Raw genomic sequence first — 27123 nt, 5'->3', positions numbered from 1 at the left:
ACTGCTTTTCTACATGTGCTCATAAACTTTAGGCAAACTATTTTCCTTGCTGTTTTCAAAACATAACTAAATTTCCCAACCTCATGTCAGGAGTTATCCTGCACCTTCTACCAGATATATCTTCTTTCTATAACCATCATTTACAACTATTCCCAGGATTAATGACAGTTTCCCAGTTCCCCTGCCGGCCAAATAGATGCAGTTTTCTGTGCCCCAAACCTCCAAAGCACTTTACTTTTGCCTTACTAGGGTTTTACATGTTTTGCTTTGCTCTAATTATTTTTGTCTATATCTTTCTTGCCATTAATCCCTACTATAAGAGCCATAAAGTTTCCTTACCCGTAATTCCTAATAAAGGCCTTGCACAGAATAGGTGCTCAATAAATATTTATGAAACCTGAAGGGCGTTTTAATTATCACATGGTAAATTGGCAATTTGGTAGCCACCTCTTTAGAAAGGGAAAGAGGAAGAGAAGAGGGAAAGAGGAAGAGAAGAGGGAATGCCAGCAGAATTTTGGGCTGGGTGCCGTGGCTCACGCCTGTAATCCCAACACTTTGGGAGGCTGAAACAGGTGGATGGCTCAAGCCCAGGAGTTCAAGACCAGCCTGGGCAACATGGTGAAATCCCATCCCTACAAAAAAAAATACAAAAATCGGCCCAGCATGGTGGCTCACGCCTGTAATCCAGCACTTTAGGAGGCCGAGGCGGGCGGATCACGAGGTCAGGAGATCGAGACCATCTTGGCCAACATGGTGAAACCCCATCTCTACTAAAAATATAAAAATTATCTGGGTGTGGTGGTGTGTGCCTGTAATGCCAGCTACTCGGGAGGATGAGGTAGGAGAATCACTTGAACCCAGGAGGCAGAGGTTGCAGTGAGCTGAGATCGCGCCACTGCACTCCAGCCTGGTGACAGGGTGAGACTCTGTGTGTGTATATATATATACACACACACATATGTGTGTGTATATATATATACACACATATATGTATATATGTGTGTGTATATATATACACACACATATGTATATATGTATATATACACACATATGTATATATGTATATATACACACATATGTATATATGTATATATACACACATATGTATATATGTATATATATACACACACATATGTATATATGTATATATATACACACACATATGTATATATGTATATATATACACACACATATGTATATATGTATATATATACACACACATATGTATATATGTATATATATACACACACATATATACGTATATATACACACATATATGTATATATGTGTGTATATATACGTATATATGTGTGTGTATATATATGTATATATATACATATATATATATACACACACATATATATATAGCCTGTCTGTAGTCCCAGCTACTTACAGGGCTGAGGCAGGAGGATTGCTTGAGCTGTGGAGGTCGAGGCTGCAGTGAGCCACGATCATGCCACTTTACTCCAGCCTAGGTGACAAAGTAAGACCCTGTCTTAAAAAAAGAAAGAAAATATAGATGTGGTAGGAAATTGTTTTCAGTTATCTGGAAAAAAGTTGCATGTCTCATTTTCTTTTAAAAAAAAAAACAGAACTTCTCTAAATTCTTATTTTGGATACAGAATTAAAGAAGCAATAAAGGAACTGCTATTCCAGAATTAATTTTCATCAACAAGTAAGGAGGCATCAGGATTACAAAGATGAGGAAAACTTTAGGAAAAAATAACCATGACAGCCAAAACTCCCATGTGCCAAAAAGTAAATTGTGAGTTATGAACAACCAACTTCTGAAACTGATTCAAAAAAGTTAACTGAGCATATATTTTGTATCAGGCACTACTCAATAACTAGGAATACTGCAAAGTTCCTATCCTCACAGAACCTGCTGTTTATTGGGGGAGGGAGTAATAAAAAGCAAATTTGCAAACAAATATACCATATAATTTCAGGTAGTGATAAGTGTTATTGAAAAATAAAGCAAACTCTTGGGAGAAATGGCTGATTCTAGGACTAATGTAGGATATATACAAGATAAGCTTAAAACACAGTGCCAGAAAGTAAGAAAGTACTCAAAAATGGAGAAACAAAACAACCCCACACTGATGGCAGTACATCAAAGAGACACAGCAGCAAACTGAAAGAGCTCCCAGGGCCAAAGCTGGAACAATTTGAGCAGGAAAGTAAATAAAGTAGCATTGAATTATAACCCAAGTACAGAATAAATAACCATGAGTCCACACTGGTACACATAAATGACTGAATAAATAAATAAATAAATAAGGGGAGAGAAGACAGAAACCTTCCAGGCAGAGAGGAATTCCAAATAACACATGGAGATAATCCACTCTCAAGGAGATGGAGCTTAATTCCCCATCCTTTAAGTATGAGCTGTGCAGGGTGACTTCCTCCAAAAAGGTACAGTATGAAAAGGGGTTGTGGGGGAGTAACTTGAATAACTTTAGAGTAGAGAAACAGGACAAAGAACAGCTTAGGCAGATGATCAAGGTCAACATCAACAGTGATAAGTCATGTCGATAGTATGTACCCTTGATATGATATGATGAGAATGGCACTTTCCCCCGTGATCTTCCCAACTAAAACATATAACTCCAATCTAACCATGAGAAAAACAGCAGACAAATCCCAATATAGAGACAATCTATAAAATACCCAATTAGTACTCCTCAAAACTGTCAAGGTCATAAAACACAAGGAAAGTCTGAGAAACTGTGGCAGTTAAGAGGTGCTTAAGGAGATCGCAGTTACATATCATGTGGTACCCTGGATAGAATCCTGGAACAGAAAATGATACTAGGTTAAACCTAAGGAAATCTGGATAAAGTGTAGACTTTCATTAGTAACAATGTATGAATATTTGTTCATTAATTATAACAAATGTATTATACCAAAATAAGATGTCAATAATTGGAAGAACCCAATGTGAGGCATATAGGAACTCTGTACTATTCTTTTCAATTTTTTTTTTTTTTGTAAATCAGGAGCTATTCCTAAAAGATGTTTATTTTAAAAATAAATAAAGCAAGCTCGGGAGATAGTGGCAAGGATGGAAGGCTGCTATTTCAGTGGTCAGGGAAGATCTGTCTGAGGTAGAAACATTTGCACAGAGACCTAAATAAAATGAGGCCAAGCCATGAGTCTTTCTGGAGGAAGAGTATTGCAGGCAGAGAGAAGAGCAGGTACTAAGGTGCTGCTGCAGGGGGGTGTTGGCAGGGGGGTGCTGGCAGGGGGGTGTTGGCAGGGGGGTGCTGGCAGGAGGGTGCTGCTGCAGGGAAGTGCTGCTGCAGGAGGGTGCCGCTGCAGAGGGTTTTGCTATGCTCTTAGCATGTCAAAGGAGCAGCAAAGATGCCAATGTGTACAGAGGAGGCTGAGTGGTAGGAAATGGGGTCAGGGAGGTACTAGGGCAGGATGCTGCAGTCCTTTAGGCCATGCAAATGTGAATTCTTTTGTGGGTGAGGCACAAGGCAGGACGGCATAGAGTGCACTCCAGAGCTAATCTGTGGAGGTCTTATCCTGACTCTTCCACATGGGAGCTGTAAGACCTCAGGATAGTCATATGCCCTCTCTGATAGGTGGATGTATAATAGCTGTAGGATGTAGATCATGCCACAGCTGGCCTCACAGGAGTGTTGTGAAGACTGACAATCTGTAAAGCACTAACATCCTTCGGCACATAATAAGTGCGGTATAAATAAGTATTTAGCTATTATTGTGTGGAAAGCCCCTGGCAAGGTTAAGCTGAAGAGTGCCAGTGACTTAGATTACTCCTGTGAAGGCTCTCTGTATGCTCACTGGGGAGAACAGACTGGAAGGAGGCAAGAGGAGAGGTCAGTGAGGAGGCCAGAGATCAGTGGTGGAGGCCAGAGTGGCAGTGGCTTCGATGTGGCAGGGATGGTCATGATGGGGCTTCTGGATGAATTCCGAAAGCAGATTTGCCATGATTTGCTAATGGACTGGATAAAGGGTATAAGTGAAGGGGAGGAGTAAGCTTGTCTTTCAGAACTGAGCTTGAGTAACTGAGCAAATGGTGGTGCCAATTTATCGATATGGGGAGAACGGAGGGAGGAGGATTTTGCTTCATTGGTTGGTTTGTTTTGTTTTCTTTTTTTTTTTTTTTGTTTCGGTCTGGAGAAGGATTAAGACATATTAAGAGAGGAAAGTTCAAGTTAAATGAGAAGCTCTCAAAAGTTCAATTCTGACAATATAGTTACAAAGGATTCCAAAATGGGAGAAAAGAGGACGGCATCTGAAGATGCTTATGTAGTTATAGGGTTTGTTATTTAATGAGCTCAGATTATTCCTTTAAGGCAAAAAGAGATAAAGTGGCATGAAACTGTACCCACACATTGTACCAATATCAATTTCCTGGGTTTGCTATTGTACTATAGCTAAGTAAGATGTAACCACTGGGGGAAACTGAGGGAGGGATACTCCAGACCTCTGAGTACTATCTTTCCAGCTTCCTGAAAATCTATCATTATTTCAAAACCAAAGGTTTTTTAAATTACTCTTATTAGGGAGAAGGAAATAACAGCAGATCATTTAGAGGTTTTTGCTGACTAAAAGAAAGTATAAATTAATATTGTGATGTTGTTGACAAACTAATGCTTACGTGGCTAGGGTTCATGGAAGTGTAAAATTCCACAGAGGGATGGGAGAAGAATGACTTCATTTTTCACAGGTCAATCCACATCCGAAGTGGTAAGTTCATCTCTGGGTGCCTTCATCACTTTCAGGTTGACAAGCACACTGAATGACAACTGAACAAGACATTCAGAACTGGGCAATGCTGTCACATTAGAAGTCATTGAAGGAGCTGAAGAATTTAGCCAGGAAAATTGCAGATGCCCACAAGACATAACAACTGTCTTTAAACGCTTGAGAAACTATCATTTGGGAATCAAATTTAGATGGATATTTGACATCCCTTTAGGTGCACTTTCTTTTTACAAAATGCCAGAAGTATTTTTTAAAGAACATTCAGCTGCATTAAAACCTCTGATTTTAAAAACAACTAAGTGGAATAAACCTGGAACTTCAAAATGTTCTCCCAGCTGAAACCTAACTGTTACCCGTTTGATTTGAAATTGAGTCACTAACTTTAAGCAGGATGCAACTTCTTACCACCACCTTCAACCATATCCTCCAGCAATGATCTCAAGAGCTATTAGGATAGATCTGTGACTTGTACTTACGGGTTAGACATCTGTCAGCCCTTGAGATGGGACCAAGAAAAAGTTTTAATTAAATATTTGCCTTGACTGACAACGAGGAGGGCATAACACTTTTTCTATTTTTTCATTTGTCCTATGGATTGAAAGGAAAATGGATTTAATACTGCAAAGTTAATATTACTTCTTCATATAAATTTTTATTATATACTGCAATGAAGGTTAGACAAAAATTTTAAAAGAAATGATTTGACACTTTGCTATAACAAGAAACTATAAAAAGTATGATAATAAAACCCAGTGAAAAAATCTTGCAGACACTGATTTTCATATCCTGATTATAATGAAGGCCTTAACTGAGCAGTTGCACTGTTGTGTGCCTGTTCACCCTGCTGTTGAATTTTTCTTTTTCCTTTCTCTCTCTCTTTTTTTTTTTTTTTTTTTTTTTGAGATGGAATTTTGCTCTTGTCACCCAGGCTGGAGTGCAATGGCATGATCTCAGCTCACTGCAACCTCTGCCTCCCGGGTTCAAGCTATTCTCCTGCCTCAGCCTCCCAAGTAGCTAGGATTACAGGTGCCCGCCACCATGCTCAGCTAATTTTTTTTTTGTATTTTTAGTAGAGACACGGTTTCACCATGTTGGCCAGGCTGGCCTTGAACTCCCGACCTCAGGTGATCCACCCACCTTGGCCGCCCAAAGTGCTGGGATTACAGGCATTAGCCACTGCACCCGGCCCCTGCTGTTGAATTGATCTATTTATGACCCACAGAGAGCATGAGACTAATGTATTACTTTAGTGAAAAAAAAAAATCAAAATGCTGAACACCATTATGAACCAGCAACAAAACGGAGAACATTATTCTTTCTTCAGACAAAACCAATCTATTGCTACACCCGGAGCAGAGAGTGTGTGTGGTCTGGTTGCTGGCTCTATGGAAAGATAAGCACAGGGAAAGATGGCTCAGTAATACAGTGAAGCTAGGAAGGGAGTTTGCACATCCAAGCATTATACTGAAGGAACTCTATATGCATTATTTCATGTAAGCCTCACCGCAACCCTACGAAAGGAGGTACCATTATTCTCATTCTACAGATGAGGAACTGGGGCTCAAGTAACTTGCCCAAAGGTACTCAACTAGAAAGTAGTAGAGGTGGGATTTAAAGCCACATCTGTCTTGAGTCCAAAGTCCATGCTTTTATCTACCATGTTCTGTGAAATGTTCACTGAATATTAAATTGTAGCACTTAGTCCATTCCCCTCCCCCACCCACCCACTGTCTTTATCTGGACAATCAGAAGTTCAGAAAGTTGAGGATACTTGTCCAAAGCTGGTTTGCAGTAGAACTGAGGCTTGAACCAAGATCTCCTGACTCCCAGGTCAGGATATTTCTGCTGTGCCGGGGACCATTCCATCTGAAAAGCTAAAAGCTGAGAGAGGATATTTCTAAATTCTAGAAAATCACAAAGGATATGAAGTGAGTAAATTTAGAATCTGCCAAAACCCAGCAGTATAAAAATAACAGGACTAGGAACCATTCTGGAAGTTTGAGAGAGATGCATTTACGAGGGAGAAGTGTGATGGAGCACACATGGTAACGAGCATACAGGACTCACCATCCCTAAGAAGCTGCACAGGCTGAGAACAGAAATTCAATTAAAGTGTTAGGTTTTACTTTTATTTATTTATTTAACACACTATATACCAAGCTCTGTGTTAGGTGGTTGTTACAGCCTGAATTGTGTCCGTCAAACATTCCTATGTTGAAGCTCTAACACCCATATTCTCTCAATGTAACTGTATTTGGAGACAGGGCATTAAGTTAAAATGTGGCCATCAGGGTGGGCCTAATCCAGTTTGGCCAGTGTTCTTAAAAGAAGAGATAAGGGCACACAAAGGTACACTAAGGGTGCACAGAGGAAAGACCATATGAAGGCAGTGAGAAGATGGCCATCCAAAACTCAAGGAAACAGGCCTCAGAAGAAACTAACCCAGGATGGGCACAGCAGCTCACACCTGTAATCTCAGCACTTTGGGAGGCCAAGGCAGGTGGATCACAAAAAATTAGCCAGGTATGGTGGCACACACCTGTAATCCCAGCTACTTGGGAGGCTGAGGCAGGAGAATTGCTTGAATCTGGGAGGCAGAGGTTGCAGTGAGCCAAGATTGCACCACTGCACTCCAGCCTAGGCCACAGAATGAGACTCTGTCCCAAAAAAAAAATAAAAAATAAAAGAGGAAAATAACCCTTCCAACATCTTGATCTTGGACTTCTACGCTCCAGAACTGTAAGAAATAAATTTCTGTTGGTTTATTTTTTTTATTTTTTGCGTAAGTTTCTGTTGCTTAAGCCACACCATCTGTTGTATTTTGTTAAGGCAGCCCTTGCAAACTAATACAGTGCTTTATAACTATACGCTCATTAATCCTTGTAACAACCTTTTGATATAGGAACTATAATCTCCATATTACAAATGAAGAACCTGAGGCTTATAAAGCTTAAAAAAATTTCATCAGTGTCAATCACAAGTGGCAGAGTTGAGATAATTGTGAGTTACAGAAACCTAAGAATCCTAATTGAAGGATGTCTGGGTCCTATCTCCCACCACAGCAAGCAGACTTCAAGACAAACAATCTCATACACCTCTTTGCTTGGTGTTTCTAGAACAGGTAGCTGAGGCCACGCACTAGTGTGACTATGTGTAGGCTTAGAAAATGATTGAGGAAGGCACCCTTGAATAGCATATAACATAAAGGTCAGAGCACTGGACTGGGCACCAGAACATATGGGGTCAAATCCATTTCCTAGGGATCCTCTAATCTCATGTACTCTTTCTGTTTTTTGAGATGGAGTCTTGCTTTGTTGCCCAGGTTTGGGTGGGGCTCACTGCAACCTCCACCTCCCTGGTTCAAGTGATTCTCCTGCCTTAGCCTCCCAGGTAGCTGGGATTACAGGCTCCCACCACCATGCCCAGCTAATTTTTGTATTTTTAGTAGAGATGGGGTTTTGCCATGTTGGTCAGGCTAGTCTCGAACTCCTGACCTCAGGTGATCCACCTGCCTCGGCCTCCCAAAGTGCTGGGATTACAGGCATGAGCCACCACTCCTGGCCTCTTCTAATGTATTCTTGAGCAACTTAATCTCTAAATCTGTTTTTTAACCTACATAAAAGGAATAAGCTGCCTAACTTTTGGTGTTGCTTTAATTACATTAACATTTCACCAACCTTTTGGTGTTGCTTTAATTACATTAACATTTCACGGCATTCATCATGCTGTATTAAAGCTGTCTTTAGTATCATTAATACTTAGCACAGTTTCCTTGCATATAATTGGCCCTCAAACAATGTTGAAGGAGTCCATATGGAAGTTCTTAGCAAATTGTACAAATGTAAGCCTTTGATTAACCCAAGGAAAAGCCACGCTGTCACATTTTCTTTCTTTCAGCCCTGGTCTCTAAAGGATGGAAAGAGATGAGTCAAGAATCAAAATCATATGAAAGGTCACCCCTGTCCAAGGACCCAGGTAGCTTCAAGAGAGATTACAGAGCAAAGGGTCACGACCGCCTGCTGAGGAATAGGGTTCAGGCCCTAACCTGACAGCTTCCATTCTTCATCTCTCTCCTGTGTCTTGTGACAGTTGTCCTCATATCACCCTCATCTGTAATCTACTGCCTTTTCCCAAGACTACTTAATAGCAGTCAATCTGAAAAAGTCACCGGAGGTAGCTCAGTAAACTGGAACAAAAGTCTTTGTTCATGATTTTTACTGAGGGCAGCCCCACATTCCTTTCCCCAAGAGCCATAATGGGTCCCCAGGACCAAAGAGTCCACCTTGCCTTTCTGACCCACCATTCTTTCAGGGGAAGAGAGATGCTACACCCAAAATAAACACTCAACACTTTCTCGTTGGTTCAGAGGGTGTAGGATGCGCCTCTAGCAATCTAGCCTGTATTAGTCCATTTTCACACTGCTGATAAAAACATACCTGAGACTGGGCAATTTATAAAAGAAAGAGGTTTAATTGGACTTACAGTTCCACGTGGATGGGGAAGCCTCACAGTCATGGCGGAAGGCAAAGAGGAGCAAGTCCCATCTTACACAGATGGCAGCAGGCAAATAAAGAATGAGGAAGACGCAAAAGTGGAAACCTGTGATAAAACTATCAGATCTCGTGAGACTTATTCACTACCATGAGAACAGTATGGGGGAAACCACCCCCATGTTTCAATTATCTCCCTCTGGGTCCCTCCCGCAACACATGGGAATTATGGGAGTACAGTTCAAGATGAGATTTGGTGGGGACAGAGAGCCAAACCATATCATAGCCATTCTGCCAGAAACAAAAGCAGAATTCATGCATCCATTTATTTATTTGTTTGTTTATTCATCAGTTCATGCATTCATCAAATGTTTGTTGAGTGCCTTCTGTGTGCCAAGCACTGTTCCAGTGCCAGGGGAACAGCAGAGTCCAAAACAATAAGCATTCCTGCTCGCACAGAGTACAGTCATCACTGGGAAGTGGAAATAAACAAAATAAATCAGTGGAAGATGGAACTTTTCAGGTGTGACAAGTGTTATGGAGAAAAATAGACCAAAAAATGAGGGTAGGGAATTCTGGGGTAAAGACATAAAGATAAAAAGCAAGATAAGCAAACATCTGAGAGAAGAGCCATCCAGGAAGAGGCCTGGAGCTGGGAGTGCCTGGCATGTTCTAGAAACACAAGAGGCCAGCAATGCTGAAGTAGTTAGCAGTGAGACAAGTCAGAGGGTTAGCAGGAGGCCAGACTGGAGAGAACCTCGCAGACTTCTCTGCGATGGGGAGCATATGGGGGTTTTGAGCAGGGGAGGAATCTGATCAAAATCATGGTTTTACAGGGTCTCTCGGCCTGCTGTGTTGAGACCAGGCTGGGCAAGAGGAAGGCAGCACAAAGGCGGAAGCAGACCAGTCAGGAAGCTGTTGTAATAATCTAGGAAAGAACTGATGATGGCTTAGAACAGGGAACAAAGTAGTCGAGGCAGGGAGAAGTGACCGGGTTCTGGGGTGCATTTTTAAGACAGAGCCCACAGGCTTTGCCTACAGTGTGTTGTGGGATATAAGAGTAAGAGAAGAGTCCAGGAAGAATGTAATTGCCATTCGCTGAGATGAGGAAAACTATGGAAGATCAAGTTTGGTGGATGGATGACCCAAGAAGCTCATTTGGTGATGCTTAGCTTTGAGATGACTTTAGATACTCAGTTGAAGATGGTAAGTGGGCTGTTGAATACATGAGGCTGACCTTCAGGGGACAGGTCTGAGTCAAGGGTATAAATTGGGAATGGTCAGTATTTAGGTGGATCCCACTGCCATAAGGCTAGACAAAAACATTGAGAGTAAGTGCAGGTAGAGGAGAGACTGAGCCCGGGACAGGCCACCAGTAGACACCAGAGCTGAGAAGGAAGTAGCCAAAGATGAACTAGAAGGAACAGGAGGGAGGCAGGAGGAAGCCAGGAGAAGGTGGGCCCTTCCTTCTCCTCACTGCTGCCTCGTTAACCCTCATTTTGCCTTTTTGCTGTCACTCCACCTCTGTCAGCTTCACCTCTCTCAGATTCATTCTTAGGTAAATAAAGATGTTTTCTATCACTGTGCATGAGCCAAAATAGATATTTACTAGGTAAACACTATTCCTTTAATTGGGCGATTCTTAAAAAAAAAAAAAAAAAGGCACTCAGATCTCTGTTCGGTGTGTTCGTTATAATACGTGGATCTGCTGGAACATCAAATTACCCAGCTCCACGGGCTCCGTGGGCTCCACAGTCAGCCTGCCAAATGGTGTTGAAGATATTCTCATGATTGTTGCTATTGTTATTGTTCAGAGAGGCTTCAGCCCTTGGGGCAGCCCTCCCTCCTTCCCTCTCCCACTCTCCACCCCCTGATCCAGAGGCACGAATGCTCTCATCAATTCACTTTGGTCCAGCTGCCAGGCTGGGGAACAGATGTTGCATTGTTAACAGGAAGGAGAAAACAAACAGCTCCACTCTCCTGTGTTCTCCCGCCCTCCTCCCCCATCCCCCTTTCAGTCCGCTGGTGAAAATGGGAAAACAATGTTGGGGAGAGGACGGGGGTCCAGTGAGTAATGCCCTTCTCCCTGCCAAGGCCGAGCCACGGAGCTACTGACCAGAGGCACACAGAGCGTTCTCCCGGGCCCTGTTTATAGAGGACATAAGCTGTGTCAGCTGAGCGGGCTTGCTCGTGGCTGGTGACATGAAGATGTTCTCACTGAGCAGAACATTGAAAGAAGACAATGGCCCTCTTCTGCATGTGGCCCCAGTGACAAATCTACCTGCATTTTAAGGGCAAAAGCTATGACCAAAAGACAAGCCCAGGGCAGAAGGAAAATGTTTCTTGGCTGAACTCTCTGTATGTCTGATCATTTCTCCTCTGGAGGCTTTTTCGAAATGGGGAGAATTCCTTTTTTTCCCTAGAGAACACAGGGTAAGAGTCTCCCACCTTTTCTCTCACTTGTCACACAGACCCTTCCAAGCTGGGGAGGGGTAGAGGGGAGGGGTGCATGGAGTAGGGTAAATGTAGGAAATCTAGAGTGAAGGCTGCATGTGAAATAGTAGCATGGAGGTAAAGGAGCACACAGCCTGTCAGCTAGGCTAAGGGATTGAAACTTCCCTTGAAGTTACTAGATGGCAAGGAAAAGATTTTAGGAAGAAGAGTGACATACAAGAAACAGATGACATCTCTGTGATAGATGGGTGGGAAGGGAAAGCTAGTCAAGAGGCCGCTATAGCAATCCAGGTCACAGACAACCAGAAGCCCTAAGACAGTATTAGCGATGGTTCAGCTGCTGTCAATGAGGCAAAATCAATAGGGCTTAGGAACCAATTGGGCATGGAGAAGGGGTGGCTGAGGATGATCAGGCTGTAGAAAGAACATTAGTGGCTCTAAGCCTGGAAAGTTTATGTCCACCCTGTATACAACATCCACAATAAAAGTACTGTCTAATCGTAAAATAAGTAGAAGAAAGCCAATAAGCTTTGTTTTTTCTAGGGTGGCTTTTTGATGCTTTTTAAAAGCACTACAATCTTGTTTGTTTAAGCTTTTTTTTTTTTATTTCCATAGGTTTTTGGGGAACAGGTGGTGTTTGTTTACATGAGTACATTATTTAGTGGTGATTTCTGAGATTTTGGTGCACCCATCACCCAAGCAGTACATACTGAACCCAATTTGTAGTCTTTTATCCCTCACCCACTTCCAACCCTTTCCCCCTGAGTCCCCAAAATCCACTGTGTCATTCTTATGCCTTGGCATCCTCATAGCTTAGCTCCCACTTATGAGTGAGAATATATACAATGTTTGGTTTTCCATTCCTGAGTTACTTCACTTAGAATAATAGTCTCCAATCCCATCCAGGTTGCTGTGCCATTAATTAATAATTTTTTATGGCTGAGCAGTATTCCATCATATATATATATATATATATGTATACACACACACACACACACACACACACACACACACCACAGTTTCTTTATCCACTCGTTGGTTGATGGGCATTTGGGTTGGTTCCACATTTTTGCAATTGCAAATTGTGCTGCTATAAACATGCATGTAAGTCACTACACACTTTTGAAATAATTTTTTGGCACTCTGTGTTTGTTTCCTTGGTGTTCCAAGCCTGTGCTTTTTTTGTGCTCGCTGGAGAATCCAACACAGGGAGGAAGTTTCAGGATTCACGTCCAGCCCACAAGGTAGATGGCGATGCTGCTCACAGAGGACAGGGATGCAGGAAGAGGAGAAGGGAGGTGGAGCGAGAGTGATGAGCTCAGCCTTGGACGTGCTGAGTGAGAAGTATCAATGGAGACAGACACTGCCAGAAGGCAGCTGATTAGATGAGTCTGGAGCGAGATGGTGGAACTGGGCATCATCAGCGCTCATGCAGGGGGAGAGTCATGGGAGAGGATGAGGTCACCCAGGGTGAATGTGTGGAGGGAGAGGGGAGACAGCCTGAAATGACACCAGCAGAAAATCAGCATTTTAGGGACTGGGCAGGAAAAGGAGCCTGATGAGAAGCATCCAGAAAGACTGAAGAAAATGTAGGAGGGAGTAAAGCTGCAAAGACCAGGAAAAGTGGGAATTTTAAGGAGGAGGAAATGATCAACAGTATCAAATGCTATCAGCTGATTCAAGTCAGTTGAGAGGATGGCCAGGGCTGATTGGCACCACTGTGTTTAACAATGAAGAGGTCACTGGTGGTCCTACTGAGCGTGATTTCTGCAGAGCAGTATATGTGGAAGGATAACAGAAAAGCAAATGATGTGATAAATAAAAGGCAAGTTTATACCATTAGTGGTAGCCGTAGAGGAATGGAAGGTTGAGGGAAGGTTTCATTTAAAGATGGTAAAGAACACACTGGCCTGGTGCGTGGCTCACACCTGTAATCCCAACACTTTGGGAGGCTAAGGTAGGAGGATCACTTAAGGCCAAGAGTTCGAGAGCAGCCAGGACAACAAAGTGATACCCTATTTCTACAACAAATAAAATTAAATTTAAAATAGCTGAGTGTGGCAGCATGTGCCTGTAGTCTCAGCTACTTATAAGACTGAAGTGAGATGATCCTTTGAATCCTGTAGTTTGAGGCTACAGTGAGCCGTGATCACACCACTGCACCCCAGTCTGGGTGACAGAGTGAGATCCTGTCTCTCAAAAAAATAAGAAAAAGAAAAAAGAAAAGAAAAAAAAAAACATTTAAATACACTAATAGTTCATTTAACCTGCTAAGCAAATACATCAAGCCCCACTAGGTTTGGGGGCAAGGAGGGTATCTTTAATATATAAATAAGTTTTAGGGGAAAATTTCTTTTTACACCACCTACAGGCTACAGAGAATCAGCTGAGGCAATAATTTTACTTGGCTTGGATGTGGTGCTCTGGAAAGGGTGGCAAGCATTTATCAGGCACCTACTGTATATGTTAGTTAATGTATGAGCTGCCATATGGAATTCAGAAACAATAAGCTCAAGAAGCTCATCACCTCAGAGGCTGCAAATGTACAGTGTGAAACACACATTGTGTTTGTCCTACACCGTGATTTTGTAAAATTAAACCACCACTTTAAAAAGTCATAAAAATTTGGACATCTGTTCTCTCTTGAAAAACTGGAAGCTCTACATCTACCTGGATTTTTGGTGGGCAGCAACTGACTGGAGTAAAGGGCAGCTGTCCCTTACTGAGAGCACCCATTCTCCAGTTCACACAGTCCCCAGAGGTCTATCTGACTCACGGAGCAGACTTCAGATACGTCATCCGCCTGGCCCTTGGTAGGCATTTGTGTTTGTGACTACAACTGAAGTCAATCTAAGTCATGAATTGCTACATGCTAAAATGAGGGATGGCAATAACTATGTGGCAGGTATTCAAAAAAAAGAGAAATCAGTAGAATTAAATAGTTGAGCAAAGCTTCTTAGACTTGGTCTGACAGGCAGGTAAGATAAAGGTAGATGATTGGATGCATAAATGGATGGATAGATGAAAGAGAAAAGAATTCCCCTTGGGTTCAGGAACAGACCAAATACGTTTACATGGCAGACTGTGGCTAGAAGAAGGAGCATAGATCAGGTACCTTTCATTTAAAATCTGAAAACTCAGGCCGGGCACTGTGGCTGGCACCTGTAATCCCAGCACTTCAGGAGGCCAAGGTGGGCAGATCACCTGTGATCAGGAGTTTGAGACAAGCCTGGCCAATATGGAGAAACCCCGTCTCTACTAAAAATATAAAAATTAGCCAGGGGTGGTGGCAGGTGCCTGTAAACCCAGCTACTCGGGAGGCTGAGGCAGGAGAATCATTTGAACCCGAAGGCAGAGGTTGCAGTGAGCAGAGATCATGCCACTGCACTCCAGCCTGGGGGACAAAGCAAGACTCCATCTCAAAAATAAATAAATGAAATCTGAAAATGTCTAGTTTTCAGAGCAGGGAGAAGGCATTTCAACTTATCTGCAGGCAATGCTATCTATTATTTCTCTATATGAGTATGCTGTTACAGGCTACTTCCTGATTGACAGCAATAATCATGGAGTGATATTGCAAGAAGCTGCTGTCTTGAAAACAAAATGTAAAAAACTTACAGCATCAGGAGTTCATATCTATACAACAGTTTCACTCTTTTGCTTGGCATAATCACATTGATTCCAATTCCACTGATAGTGGAATTGGATTCTTCTAGTCTTTTCCAGGTGGCTGTTGGTGTCCATCCTCAAAGAGGGTGCTCTTTAGGCTCAATGAACTGAAATTCCAACCTCACATCCTGTCCAAGTTTCCAGGCTTCTGACAGAATCTGAAATTACCCCAAGGGGGTAATCACTTATCTAATCCCTTTGATAATTTCTAAAGTGAAAGAATGGTTGAGGAGGGGAGCGGAAACCACCTAAATGACAGAAGGAAAAGCATTAAACTTTTACCACACAAGTTCATTGACCCCGTTTCAAAGTCCTGGCCTTTGCACTGCATTTCCTGTCTTCCAAATAAGACCAATTGTGTGTATGGAAAAGCCCACTTGCCACCTAAGGACCCTAAGATGTAGCCCATCCATTGACAAATCTTACTTTTTTTTTTTTTGAGATGGAGTCTATGTTATCCAAGCTGGTCTTGAACTCACTCCTGGGCCCAGGCAATCCTCTGTTAGCCTCCCGTATAGCTGGGATTACAGGCACCCACCACTGCACCCAGCTCTGACAAACCCTACTGTTAAATAAAAACAATGAATTATAACATACTAGGGATAATCAAAAGCTTCCAGGAAGAAAATAGTTTCCATAGAAACACATGATAATAATAGCAATAGACTTCTCAATATCAGCACTAAAAGTTAGTAGATGAAAAAATGTTTTTCTGAAGAAAAATTATTTTCAACTATTACCAACTGAAGGTCCCAATTAAATGTGAACATAAAATACAGACATTTTCATACAAACAAAACTTTTTAAAAATTTGCCTCCTATGTATCCTTTACTAGAGATTTCTAGAGACTGTGACAAAATGAAAATAAAATGAAACCAAAATGAAAATGTAAACCAAGAAAGGGGAAAACATGGGATGCAGGAAATAGGGAATGCAATATAAGAGAAAGATGAAGGAAATTCCTGGGATGACCGTGAAGGGAAGTCCCACAAGGACAGCTTTGCTACAGGCCTGGAGGATCACCCAAAGTGGAGCAAGAAGACAGAAGCTCCTGGAGGAAGGTCTACAGGGAAAAAAAAAAGAAAAAATAGAGCTGTACACACAGAAGGCTTCAAGATGAATGTAAAAGTATCTCCATCCTCCACAGACACCTGCTCTGACCACATGGAACTTTATACAGAGAGGATGTTTAATGGGGTAGAGGGATTTAGCCATAGGTTAAAAAAAATTAAGGGCCAGGCATAGTGGCTCACACCAGCACTTTGGGAGACCAAGGCAGGCAGATCACTTGAGCCCAGAAGTTCAAGACCAGCTGGGGCAACATGGCAAAACCCCATCTCTACAAAAAATTAGCCAGGTGTGATGATGCATGCCTGTAGTCCCAGCTACTTGAGAGGCTGAAGTAGGGGGATCACCTAAGTCTAGGAGGTCAAGGCTGAAGTGAGCCGTGATTATGCCACTGCACTCCAGCCTGGGCAACAGAGTGAGACCCTGTTTCAAAAAAAGAGAAAAGAAAAGAAAAAGGAAACAAAAAAGTAATAAGAAAACAAAAGATGTAAGCAGGCAATCATTAATTACCTAAAAAATCAAAAATTGAAATTATAATCCAATACTTGGCTTAGCATGAACAATCTTTCAATAGTCATAATAATCTAAATGCTGAATATTATTTGACTTCTCTGCTGGAGGAACTGGAATCGTATGAAAAGAAAAAGGGAGCAATAGAGATCTAAAACCTCATCTACAATAAAATGTTTAAATTATTTCAAGTTAGCCAGGCACAGTAGTGCTCACCTGTAGTACCACCTACTCAGGAGGCTGAAGCAGGAGGTTGCTTGAGCCCAGGAGTTTGAGGTTGTAGTGCACTGTGATGCCTGTGAATAGCCTCTACACTCCAGCCTGGGCAACATAATGAGACCCTGTCTAATAATAGTAGTATCAAATTATTAATTAAACAACATCAGTATGAGCATATTCTTTGAAATATGGAAGTATGGCTGGGTACAGTGACTCAGGCCTGTAATCCCAGCACTTTGGGAGGCCAAAGCAGGTAGATCACCTGAGGTCAGGAGTTTGAGACCAGCCTGGCTAACATGGTGAAACCCTGTCTCTACTAAAAATACAAAAAAAGAAATTGGCTGGGCATGGTGGCAGGTGCCTGTAATCCCAGTTACTCAGGAGGCTAAGGCAGGAGAATCGCTTGAACCCAGGAGGTGGAGGTTGCAGTGAGCTGAGATTGCGCCATTGCACTCCAGCCTGGGCGACAAGAGCAAGACTCCATCTCAAAAAATAAATAAATAAAAATAAAAAATAAAATAAAATATGAAAGTACATATCATTAGAAAGAGTGAAAGATTTGAATGCAAGTACCTCTGGGGAACAGGACATGGAGAAGGTGGTCAGGAGGCTACAGGACTGCTGAGTTAAGTGTTTTTAGCACATTTAACTTGTTTAAATTCAGGGTCTGTGTCACTTTGATTAAAATTTAAATGAGATCTAGGTGCCACTTTGGGAGGCCGAGGTGGGAGGATCACTTGAAACCAGGAGTTCGAGAGTAGCCTGAGCAATGTAGCGAGACCCCCATCTCTATTAAAATATATATATATAACAAAATAAAATTTAAATAAATTTACTATCAGAATTAAATAGTATCCCTCAAACACCTAGCATCCCTATACATACCTACTGAGGTGAATACATGGAAAGTTAACTTAGAGCCATGGTTCTTGTGTCTGGCATGTTTGTCAAGCAGTTATCAACCTGCAGTGGCAGCTCCCTTACAGCCAATCATCCATGCAGAGAAACTCTTTTTTTTTTTTTGGATTTAAAAACACTTTTTATAGTGTGTTGTTTTTATTGAGTGGTCACACCCGAAGGGGTGGCGGTGGATCCTGTGGGGAAATGGGGCCGCCTAAGCCTCATGCAGAGAAACTCTTGCCTGTGTATTCAGGCAACAGCTGCCTCTGCAAATCTGTGTATCAGAAGGAAAGAAAGTGGACAAGCTAGACAAACATAGGCATCTGTGGAGACAGATATTTTCACATTCATCTTTAAGCCTGCTATGTGGACACCTACCATGACAGAAGTCTGAATTTTGGATAGTGTTGAAAACAACAACTAGTTCTAGTTCTCACCCTCATTCAGAGAGTCTGAACAAAGTTTTAGAAAAACAGAATGAACTCTTCCAAGTTGCTGAGATTCGTAGTATCTCCTTCCAGAAAAATACTATCAGTTAGTTAGTCTGAAAAACACTTCCTACCTACAGGTGCTAGAATGCTTCACCCTGAAAGGTAAGTGTTAGATGGGTCTTAGATAATTCAGCTTAGCAATTCAACCAGGAGATCCAACCACCAGGTTCCCCTGAGGCCCATCCTGGTGGCAACTGTGCTAGGATGGGGGCAGAGTGGGTGGGAGCCCATTTCTCCACAGGAAATCCAGAAACAGTCCCACCAACTTCCCCAGGATTAACCTTAAATGCCTTCACCCTCCCTTAAATCCTCCCACCTCCTTCCTTTTGTCACTTCAAGCATATCATTGTAACCCATGTTCAATACTCAGGAGGAAAAGAATCAATCAGAAACTCACACCTTGGCTCGCTTATTCAGAGACTAGGAGATCCAGAGAGGCAAAGTGACTTGCCCAAAGCTACAGAGCCGTTTTGCAACAGAACCAGATCTAGAATCCTGGATGGGGCTCCATACTGCCTAGTTCAGAGCTTAGCCTGTAACCTTCAGATAGACAGATAGAAATAGATGTCAAAGGCCGGACGCAGCGGCTTACGCCTGTAATCCCAGCACTTTGGGAGGCCGAGGCGGGTGGATCAGGAGTTTGAGACCAGCCTGGCCAACATGGTGAAACTCCGTCTCTACTAAAAATACAAAAAAATTAGCCGGGCATGGTGGTGCGTGCCTGTAATCCGAGCTACTTGGGAGGCTGAGGCAGGAGAACCACTTGAACCCAGGAGGCAGAGGTTGCAGTGAGCCGAGATCGTGCCATTGCACTCCAGCCTGGGTGACAGAGCAAGACTCTGTCTCAAGGAAAAAAAAAGAAATAGATGTTAAAGCAAGGTCAGGATCTAAACAGAGTTGTAATTGTGAGGATTCTGATCCTTCCACCACTCCAAACTGCCTCACAAATCCATAACAATAAATTAAAATAAAATAAAGGGGGAACTATAAAATCCAACAAATCAGAGGCTTACTTCTGCCTGAGCTGCCCATTTTGGGGGGTTTAAACAATCCATGCATTCAGCAATGAGTTATTGAGCATGTATTTTGTCCTGAGGAACTTCCAAATGGAGGTGTCTAGTAGAGAGGTGGGTGCTGAGGTCTAAGAAGAGAGAGATCTGAGATGGTGATCATTGTCATAATAAAGGATGAGATTGCCCGGGGAGAATGAATACACTGAGAACAGAAGATGCCCAAATCCCAAGGAGCACCAGCCTTAGGATGGGAAGACTAAGGGAAAATACAGGGAACTCCTAGAATGGACCCTAGTCTCTGAATAAGCAAGCCAACGTGTGAGTTTCTGATTGTTTCTTTTCCTCTTGAGTATTGAACATGGGTTACAATGATATGTAGCTAATGCTTGAAGTGATAAAAGGAAGGAAGTGGGAGGATTTAAGGGAGGGTGAAGGCATTTAAAGTCAATCCTGGAGAAGCTGGTGGGACTGTTTCTGGATTTCCTGTAGAGAAATGTGCTCCCACCCACTCTGCCCCCATCCTAGCACAGTTGCCACCAGGATGGGCCTCAGGAGAACCTGTTGAAGATAGGTGTTTCCAGAAAGGGTCAGTAGGAGGCCACCCACTCTTCTGCTAAGTGAACTTAGTCCAGATCAGAACATGTGCTGCTCAGAGCTACGTGGTATAAAGGTTGGGCAAATATGCACTTTCACAGTGCTGAGGGCAAAGACCAAGAAGACTGGGACATGACCAGAAAGAAAGGTTATCACATGCTAAAAGCAAAGAGAAAAGGCAACAACAGTCACCTTTCATCTCATTAAGTGTATTTTCTAAAAAAATGTCACTTTGGAAGAAATTCCAAGTAGGAAAGTAGTTGGTCGGCCCAGGGAAGGTGTTGGTTGATTGTTAGCTTTTGATTGGTCCAAGATGCAGGAGGTTTTATGAGCAAAGAGCTCACAATCTCATCCCCCATGTCCTGATTACACTAGGCTCTCCCTGGAGGTTCTCTCTGGCTGGGATTTTAGACTTGAGAGGTGTAGAGAGAGCTAGGAACCACGACAGTAGGGTAGAAAAAGCCCAGGCTTTGGAGCAAGCAGCCTAAGTTGGAACCATGACTTCAATCCTTATCATCAGGGTGACCTTGTTAAGATTACGTAAACTCCATGAGTCTCAGTGTTGTCATCTATAAATTGGAGATGATACTTACCTCAAAGGATTGAATGAAAGCGTATTTACAAAAAACTACCAATAGCTACTCAGCAAGTGCTCTGTCATCTCCTGCTTCCTCCTGCCCACCTTACTTTTGAAAGCCACCCTTGAGTAGGCAAGATAACCCATTATCATGGCTTCCTCCAACTCCTTCCAAATTAGAAACATTGTCCAGACTGACAATGATCTCAGCATTTTCTCTGTGATCCATCAGTAGGTAGGATTCTACCATTATGTCACCAAGCTATTGTACCCTGGGTATTGCATGCTCCAATCATTGGGTATGAGCTGGCCTGCCTTTGTAACTCTCAGCTGTTTACGCAGTTCTCTGGGAAAATACTACCTTTCTAGGAGCCATCAGAGGTAGTGGAAGCTTGATGTGGTTCCTGATCTTCTGTCCACCCTAAATCCCTAGTATAAAGGTCCTCAGTTTAAAGACATACACCCATACCAACACACACACACACACACACACACACACACACACACGCAGAGTGATATGGCTAGGCAGCTGCTGCTGGTCAACATTAGTGAGATTTCCCTCTTGTGCTGTTGTAAACCACCAGCCATAGCTATTGTCCTGTCTTTTCTGGTCTCTCTCTCTCTCTCTCTCTCTGGCATATGAGTAATTCCTCATTTGCTCTTTTTTCCCTGAAGTTCATGCCCTCAGGCACCGCAGGCAACCTGGATAAATTTAGCTCTTCTCAGGGCCTTTTCCTGACTTTGTTCCATGACTGTTGAAGGTTTGGCTGCTCCCCAGAGAGAGCTTTGGCCTGGCTTCCCTCCCTTGGAGGTCTCATTTGGTTCTGGTGTCTGCTATGCCACTTGCATAATTGGTCATGAATCACTTCAGGTTACGATATGTACTTTGAGAATCAATCAGTTTGTGCTCTTGGAAGCTGAAATCCTTCGTTCCAGCTTCGCATCCCTTGGATCTCCTTCCCTGTGTTTTCCCTTGCCCTAAACAGCCTGTGGCTACTGCTCATAGCTGTCATGCTTACTCCCCATTAGGGCTAAGCGGGAAATGATTGGTTGGTGACTAATAAAGCCTCTTCCACTCTCTTCTCCAGGAGCAGGGCCTCAGATCCCATGAGCAGGATCCAGTACAGTGAGGATGTTCATTTAAAGTTTACTAGTTTGAATGGTTGTAGCTGAATATAAGAGAGGCTGGAGTCAAACTCCCTCTTTAAGCAATTAAATGAAAGAGAACTGCATGAAAAGGCCATTATGTGTTTAGACGTATTCATCTTCAAGGATCCAAAGTAAGAATTATGGATCATGCTCAAGCTTTTATCATTTTAGTTACTATTTTCTCTCTTCAATATAGGCCATTGATAAATTATCCAATCAGCAAGCATTTATTGATCACCAGCTTTGTGCTAGTAGCTATGGGCATTTCAGAAGTGAACAGCATCATTCCCAGTCACTTATGGGGGGAAAAAAAGGTATTTTTTTAAACAGTGAATTACAAAGGAGAGATAAGTGATACAGGAAATGAGAGCTATTTTAGGGGATGTGGGTGACACCTTTAAAGGACCTGACATAGACTCTGCTTTCCTGGGGCTTGCAAACTACATGGGGAGATTGAACTGACCCACATGAAATGAGACAAGAACCAGGGCCAAACAGGAACATTCTGAGGAGGCTTTACGGAGGCAGTAGGTTTACACGAGACCTTGAAATGTGGGAAGGATTTGAATGGATACAGGGGAAAGGAAAACTTACCAGGATGAAAGAACAGCATGAACAAAGGCCAGAAGAGAAGACTGGCACAAGTTTCACGTATGTGTATGTTTTGGGGAATGCCTGTAAAAAGCTGGTCTTACTCCAGCAGGAAATACATATGGAGGGGGGCAGAAAAACAGGCTGAGGATGGTCAGCATCCAGGGCCTTGAGGGCTAGGCATGACCCAGTCAACTTACTAGCAACAGACCCCCAACTGCAAAAGCAGGCTCCTGTTGGGAAGGGGAGACACTGACCTTGTTCCTTGTAGGAACCACTATGAATGGCCTCTTCCCAGTCCCCATATTCACCTCCACCCCACTTAGCTGCCCTTGCTATGGAAAACCACATTAAAAAGAGTCTGTGAAACCAAAGTGATCTACTCCAGGCCAGTGAGGCAGTCTCTGCACATGCCCCACTGGGAGGGTCTCTCTCAGTGCCTGGGGCTGCAGACACTTGTGTGTGGAGTCTACTACTTGTTGGTAGTCGGGGCCACCACAGGCTATGGCTTCAAGAGGCAGTGAGATAAACAGCTGCGCCCTGGATAGAAAAGTACCCAGACACTACTGCTTGATTATTTTCCTGGCATGCAACTGGGACCAGTGGCCCAGGTGTCACTGCTGCCACCCTGGCTGATCCACAGAAAGAAGGGTCAGATCTATTTTAAGGATCTGTTTGCCCAGTCACATGGAGAAACTGCTACTTTAAAAACAGCTATTTACCAGGAAAGTAAAGGCCCCTGCAAAATAAAAGGTTAGTATACTATCCCTAGTAACTCTTTAAACCAAAGCAAACATCCAGGCAGGCCATGTTTGCACTGCACCGTTCTTGCTTTCTGCCCTTGGTCACTTGATTCCCAAGGTTCTTGGTTGATTTCTTCCTCGGAGTTAAGCTGAGAAAGAGCAACTGGTAATATCAAAGCACAGGGGTCTCTAGAGAGCAAGGGAGTTATAAACACACAGCAGTTGTATTGTTACTTGAAGAGTTTGTTACTATTGCTCTATTGTTACTTTGGTTGGTTTGTTTTAGGAGAGTGAAGGAGTTTGATCAGGCAAAATCTGAAAGAATCTGGAAGATCTAAGACCCTTCAGCAGAAATGCGCCTTCTACGTTGTATTAGTCCGTTTTCACGCTGCTGATAAAGACATACCTGAGACTGGGAAGAAAAAGAGGTTTAATGGACTTACACAGTTCCACATGACTGGGGAGCCCTCATAATCACGGCAGAGGGCAAGGAGGAGCAAGTCATGTCTTTCACAGATGATGGCAGGCAAAGAGAGAGAGCTTGTGCAAGGAAACGCCCATTTTTAAAACCATCAGATCTTGTGAGACTTACTCACTATCACGAGAAGAACACCATGGGAAAGACCCGCCCCCATGATTTAATTACCTCCCACTGGGTGCCTCCCATGACACATGGGAATTATGGGAGTTACAATTCAAGATGAGATTTGGGTGTGGACACAGCCAAACCACATCACACCTATATTTCAGGATTCTGATATTAGTGTATGGGAAGTAACATCAAATATGGTCTACAGTGATATTGTTCAAACTAGAGGTCCAAACCATCAAGGCAACTCCAAGAGCATTAAAATCAACATTTGGAGAGGCATCAAGTGTGGAGACAGTGCAGTGGCTGGCACTTTCTACAAACCGTCAGAGCAGTATGCTCCCAGCTTCTCCATGGACATCCCTAAACCTTCTTTACCTCCCAGCTTCTAAAATCTGCTACCTCATTAAATCATGTCAACTTAGGAAATCTTCATGGGACCTATCCTGTGGAATTTATAGTTTTGCTTAGGGCACAGTATGACACATATTTCTAATAGAGAAAATAGTACAATATATGAATACTACAGAATAAGTGGCATTAACAAAATGCAGGGTGTAGGTGACAGGTGGACCTGTGTGCCCTAGAGCACACAATGAAAAACACATTGCCTATCATGGAAATTGAAGTCCTTAGCCTGACCTCCAAAGCTTTCCATAATCTGACACCAATCTCCTTCTCAGCCCTATCTCCCAGGACTCCTCCTATACAGTCAAACCAGACTTCCCCTAAGCTCACCTCGCTCCATGGCTGGGTTTTTGCCACTTAACACAATCATTCCTTTCCTCTCTTCTTCCTTCAGTCACTTCACACACGTCCAGTGATTCTGCTCTCCAAATGCTAACTAGGTTCCAGGTCTGGCTCACATTTCTCCTGTTCCTTGAAACCTTTCCAGCCCATCCCAGCCCTCAGTGACCTCACCGTACTCTGAACTCACAGCACTCTTTGTCCACCATGCACACCACTCTTTGTACATCACGCACAGCACTCACTGCCTGGATGCTCCTTTGTTCATGAATGGGGCGCAGCCTTGTGAGGGTTCTGATGGGTTGCTATCTTGGACATTGACTTCTCCTTTGATCTCTCCTCATATCATCTCACAACCATATCATCCTTTCTTTGATGGCTTGCATTTTTGAATACCCTTCAAGCTTCTAGCACAGGGCCCAATGCAGAGAAGTTGGTCAATAACTGTTTGTGAAATGAATGACAATATAGAAAATCATCTGATGCTCAATTATGTTTCCTCCTGAAGAGGTAAAAAGAAAGGGCTACATTTATTGAGGGTCTGTCATTTTCACTTGTTCAGCACTTTAACACCCATCTAAAATGCAGATATATTATCTTCAACTTATATAATGTGAAAATGAGGTTCAATAAGTTGTTCAACATCAGTCAGCAATAATAAGACAGCTGAGAGACAAACTCTGGTGTGCCTGACTTGGAATGCCAGGCTACGTGCACTACCTCCCACCTAAGCATCCGTCTGTGGGCAGGCTGCTGTAGTTTCTTCCTGTGAGTCTCTCAGATGACTTTTACTTTTTATTTATTTATTTATTTATTTATTTATTTATTTATTTATTTATTTTTGAGCGTTTCACTCTTATTACCCAGGCTGGAGTGCAATGGTACAATCTTGGTTCACTGCAACCTCCGCCTCCCAGGTTCAAGCGATTCTCCTGCCTCAGCCTCCTGAGAAGCTGGGATTACAGGCACCTGCCACCATGCCTAGCTAAGTTTTTGTGTTTTTAATAGAGACGCAGTTTCACTGTGTTGGCCAGACTAGTCTCCAACTCCTGACCTCAGGTGATCCACCCGCCTCGGCCTCCCAAAGTGCTGGGGTTACAAGCGTGAGCCACTGTGCCCGGCCCATGACTTTTACTTAATCACCCCATGCACTCTCCCTCCCTTCAAGCCACCTCCAAAGAGCTACTTTTCCTGGAACCACTGCATGCTTTCATGTTTCTGTGCAAATCCCTTATAATTCCTTCAGCTGGAAAATCACCTTCCATCTTTTCTACCTGTGCTATCTTATGTATCCTTGAAGGCTCAGCTGAAATGAATATTCCCTCCATCAGGTTTTCTGTTAACAAAATTAAGTGCCCTCACATCTGAGTCCTCATGGTCCCAGTGCCTCTTCCACAGTTTAGAACTCCTTTGATTTTGTTTCAAGCTGCCATCAGTTGCTTACCTCTCTGCTTCCTCTCTTAGGCTGTAAGCAACCCAAGGGAAGGGAACACACTCTCTTCATCTCTGTAAGCTGGGCCTTGCACGACAGCAGCAGAGTGTCCCAAAAGTCTTTGGTGGTTCAGGTGGCTGCAGGTGGCTGCTGGTTGCCAGCGCAGAGCATTGATTCAGTCATATCACACACCTTCAGTGATTCTGCTCAGGCAATAAGCCACTGGGATACCAACGAAAGCCAAAAAAAGGAAGCTCCAAGCAGACTTCCCATGTCAGCTCCCAATGTGCAACCCAGGGGTTTCATCTTGAAACCATGTAGTCTCCAGTTTTAAGTGATTCAAGAATGTTTTGACCTCCCTTCTTAATCTAATCTATGGTTTCCAAGATAGTCAATGCCTCAGAGAGAGGCTGTCATAAGGGTCCCTGTTCTTTAAAGTGCCAAGAAAAAAAAATGGTTAGATAGATCCTTTGTAGCATGCCTTTAGTAGTAAGGTGTAACCTCGAGGTTTGAAAAATGAATGAATGAGGCCGGGCATGGTGGCTCATGCCTGTAATCCCAGCACTTTGGGAGGCTGAGGCGGGCGGATGACTTGAGGACAGGAGTTTGAGACCAGCCAGGCCAACACGGCGAAACCCCGTCTCTACAAAAATACAAAAATTAGCTGAGTGCGGTGGTGTGTACCTGTAATCCCAGCTACTCCCGAGGCTGAGGCAGGAGAATTGCTTAAACCCAAGAGTCAATGGCTGCAGTGGGCCGAGATTGTACCACTGCACTCCAGCCTATGCAGCAGAGCAAAATGCCATCTGAAAGAACGAAAAAAGAAAAGAGAGAGAGAGAAGAAAGAAGAAAGGAGAAAGGACAAGAAAAGAGAAAAGAAAAGAAAAGAGAAAAAAAAGGAATGAATGTTAAACATGCCAGACCCTATTTAAATGAAGAAAAAGGATATTTGTTTGGTTTGCCTTATAGAGTCCGGCCCCTCCAAAGATTCTAAGACAAATTACATCTAACAGTGGAGACTGGACTTCCTCCTGAAGAACAAGAAACCATAAAGGGATGGCAGCTCGGCAGCAGCCCAGTAACACAACCAGTGACAATCTGTACACCAAGTTTCTGTGGCATACTGCTCCTTGAAGGCAGGGCTTGAAA

At 43.0% G+C, this 27123-nt stretch overlaps 1 long non-coding RNA gene across 1 annotated transcript in view; it reads right to left on the bottom strand.

Moving 5' to 3' along the window:
- LOC107969500 (uncharacterized) overlaps window positions 1–23836 on the bottom strand; it is a 46153-nt gene extending 22317 nt beyond the window's left edge. The window contains exon 1 of the long non-coding RNA XR_008536595.2: window positions 23650–23836. This is a non-coding gene — a long non-coding RNA (uncharacterized LOC107969500). The remainder of the gene's footprint in view (window positions 1–23649) is intronic.
- Window positions 23837–27123: the final 3287 nt, after the last annotated feature.

Source organism: Pan troglodytes, chromosome 1 (assembly GCF_028858775.2).
Source record: "Pan troglodytes isolate AG18354 chromosome 1, NHGRI_mPanTro3-v2.0_pri, whole genome shotgun sequence".
Classification (NCBI taxonomy): Eukaryota; Metazoa; Chordata; class Mammalia; order Primates; family Hominidae; genus Pan; species Pan troglodytes.
Note: the sequence above shows the minus strand (reverse complement) of the source record. Positions and strands in the feature narration are given on the sequence as shown.